The sequence below is a fragment of the Durio zibethinus genome, unplaced genomic scaffold, assembly GCF_047325235.1.
Source record: "Durio zibethinus cultivar Kanyao isolate XHJ-2024 unplaced genomic scaffold, ASM4732523v1 HiC_scaffold_215, whole genome shotgun sequence".
NCBI classification, from domain to species: Eukaryota; Viridiplantae; Streptophyta; class Magnoliopsida; order Malvales; family Malvaceae; genus Durio; species Durio zibethinus.
The window spans coordinates 39,377-43,209 of record NW_028322838.1 but is presented as its reverse complement, the minus strand read 5'-3'; the positions used below and the strand labels follow the sequence as shown (position 1 = coordinate 43,209).

At 24.7% G+C, this 3,833-nt stretch overlaps 2 non-coding genes across 2 annotated transcripts; both read left to right on the top strand.

Annotated features, from left to right (window-relative positions):
* Positions 1-2,835: 2,835 nt before the first annotated feature.
* On the top strand, positions 2,836-2,909 carry TRNAP-UGG (transfer RNA proline (anticodon UGG)). Its single transcript has one exon. It is a non-coding gene; the product is annotated as a tRNA-Pro (tRNA).
* A 189-nt stretch (positions 2,910-3,098) lies between these two features.
* Positions 3,099-3,172, top strand: TRNAW-CCA (transfer RNA tryptophan (anticodon CCA)). Its single transcript has one exon. It is a non-coding gene; the product is annotated as a tRNA-Trp (tRNA).
* Positions 3,173-3,833: the final 661 nt, after the last annotated feature.

Sequence of the window (3,833 nt, the reverse complement as noted above, 5' to 3'; positions counted from 1 at the left end):
TCGCCTAGATAAGATTTTTCCTTGTTCACTAATAAATCGACTAATTAAACTCATGTTTCTATAATCAATTCGATCCCCCGATTGGATCGGGGGCAAACGCCTACGAAAAGATCGCTTGTATTTATCCATCATTTCTTTATTCCTTATTTCTAAAAATAATCCTATCCTATCCTTTTCTAAAATCCTATTTTGATCGGATCAAATTCAAATTATAGAATTAATAGAATAAATACGATTTGCTTTGTTTTTTTTATTATTGTATTATTTATTTATTATTTATTTCTTATTTATTTGTTTATTTTATTAGTTTATTTTAATTATTTATTTATTATTTATTTGTTTATTTTATTAGTTTATTTTATTATTATATTATTTATAGATATTTATTTAAATATAATTTCATATTTTAATATATTTAATATATAAATATAATTTCATATTTTAATATATTTAATATATAAATATAATTTCATATTTTAATATATTTAATATATAAATATAATTTCATATTTTAATATATTTAATATATAAATATAATTTCATATTTTAATATATTTAATATATAAAATATAAATATAATTTAATATTTTAATATATTTAATATATAAATATAATTTAAATAAATATCTATAACTGTGATAATACATAAATAATAAATAAATATAATTTATAAATATATATAAATATAATTTCATATTTTAATATATTTAATATATAAAATATAAATATAATTTAATATTTTAATATATTTAATATATAAATATAATTTAAATAAATATCTATAACTGTGATAATACATAAATAATAAATAAATATAATTTATAAATATATATAGAACCGACACGAAAATAATAAATAATTAATAAAATAAGAAATAAATAATGAAATATAGTAATAAATACAAAATATAGTAATAACTAAAAAATATAGTAATGAATAAATCATACAATATAATAAATAATACAATATTAACAATATTAAAATTAACAACAATATTAAAATTAACAATATTAAAATAATCATTATGCACGAATAGAAAATAAAAAAAAAAATAGTTAGTGATATTAAAAATCTAATTCCTAATCAATGAAAATCCAACTCCTAATCATTCGAAGACTGTAAACTAAAAATCATTCGAAGACGGTAAACTAAAAAAATAAATAATTGACTCGAGAATAAAGAAAAAAATTATTAAAAAAATAAGAACTAAATAAAAAATAGAATAAAAAAAAATAAAAGAATATTGATACAATCATATACCAGGTTAAAAAGGTTAAAAATTTATTAACGTGCATATCGAATAATTTAAAACTAAAAACTTCACTTTAAAAAGAAAGCGTGGAATAGACAAGGAAATACAAATATAGACTAATATATAAATAAAATATTTGTTATATATTAGTTATATATTATATCTAACTAATTATATACTTAATATTACTTAATATATTATATAATATATATTATTATACCTGAATACCTAATGTCCTATTTTCTCATACTAAATACCTAATGTTACCTAAATACCTAATGTCCTATTTTCTCATATTCTCGGGAAGGGTTGACATACGAGTACTTGATTCGATTTATTTCTTTATCTCCCCGTGAATTGTATGTTTGTAACAATAGGAACAGAATTTCTTCAATTCCAATCGACTAGGCGTATTGTGTCGATTTTTTTGAGTAATATACCTGGAAATGCCCGTTGATTCCTTATTAACGACGTTTCGAACACAACTGGTACATTCCAAAATAATCGTTACTCGGACATCTTTACTCTTGGCCATGAACCCCCTTTGAGTTTTTAATTCACCCAACTCTTCTATTTTCCGATCAAAAGTGAAGAAGAAAGGAATGAAAATAAATAAATAAAAGTTGCTAACTCAAAACCAAATCCTGAAAGATTTCGTTGCAATCAATTGCAATCAATATAGTAAATCAATATGTATTATACTAATAGTAAATAAGTAATACAATGATTTCTAACTCGATTTAGAATCACAGTACGGTATTTTCTTTAAGTATCTTGTAGGATACTGTTGTTCCAGCCACATTTCTCTTTTCGCTCTACTAGTAATTTAATTGGAGCTTGAACCCAAGTTTTGTTGAGGTTCAATCCACTTTTTTCGTTCTACCTTCCTTATTTATTTTATATAATTCTTATATAATTAGAATTCTAAAAAAACTAAATAGAATTATTTCTTATATAATTAGAATTCATTTCTTATATAATTATAATTCTAAAAACAACTAAAGTCAAGGGGGGGCGAGAGATTAGTCACAGATATTTGATTGTATATCGATCTAATCTTTTTCACCCCGTCCCGCGACAATAACTAGAATTAAAAAAAAGGGAATGTTAACGCATCCGGGAAGAAACGATTGATCTCTATCAATAAACCCGCTAAAGAACCGAACCAGAGAGTACTTAGTACCGGTGCTACGGAAAGATATGTTTTTAGATCTCGCATTTAAAATCCTCCTTCTTTATCGTATTACATACATTATGGTAATACATATATAATCACATGTATGTGTGGTTAAAGACCACTTGTATTTGTATATTTGTACCCGGAATTCCTAATTCAAAATTAAAATTTAAATGTACAATGATTCGATAGATAAGATTTTCCTTTTCTTAAAACAGCAAAATAGGTCCCTTTCTGCCTGAGAATTCCCGCCAAAAAGATTCATTTATTATTCATTATATGGTTGTTATATGATATGAGACCAAAAAGAGGAAATGGAAAGATAATTTTTGTATATCAATAGATGAAATAAGGGTGTGGAAAACAAGACAGGGATTCTCTACAATAACATCGTAGGCCAATTGAAAGGGATGTAGCGCAGCTTGGTAGCGCGTTTGTTTTGGGTACAAAATGTCACGGGTTCAAATCCTGTCATCCCTACCTATTACTTCTCCTTTGAGCAGTAAGGAGGGAGCCATTTTAGTTTTAGATTGATTAAAATTAAGCATACATAATCTATCATTTTCTCATATTATATATGATATATGATAGTATAGGTGTGCACGATGTATTGGGGTTATAAAATAAAAGAATCCTCTTTTTTACAGTCTTATTTATTATGATAAGAAAGCGCTCTTAGTTCAGTTCGGTAGAACGTGGGTCTCCAAAACCCAATGTCGTAGGTTCAAATCCTACAGAGCGTGATTCCGCTCTTGTTAAGTCGAAAATTACACCGAACTGAAAAAAAAAAAAAAAAAAAAAAAATTGAACAGCAATTCGAATTTGACCTCCTTGAATTAAATTAATTAAATTAAAATTAAAGGGGTCAGTCAAAAAAAGAGATGTTAATTAATCAAAGGTCCAACTGATCACCACGTATGTATTGTAAATATGCGGTTACGAATAATCCAGCCAAAGTAATAGGAATTAGACCTAAGACGATTCCAAATAGAAAAACTTCAATCATTTCAATTTATTTGAAAGGAGAAAAAGAAAGGTAATATCTATCCCTAAATATTAATCTCTATTGCCCATGAATATCAATAACTAATAATTGATAATTAACACGGTAAGGAACTATAGAATATATGGAATAGGACAGAAAACTTTGTTTTTATTAATTGTTCGTTCATTCAATTAATTTTCAAATAAGTCGTATCTTACTCAGACCAATAAATAGAGCTGAGGTTATAGTTAAAGCCGCTAGTAAAAAACCGAAATAACTAGTTAGAGTAGGCATGAAGGAGCTAAATGAAATATGTTCTTTTTATACATATGTTTATAAAGCACTTACCTAAGTTTCAATTTTTAAAAGAGACGGGGATAAGCAAAAATACCAATTGAAAGAATAAGTTCAATTGAAAT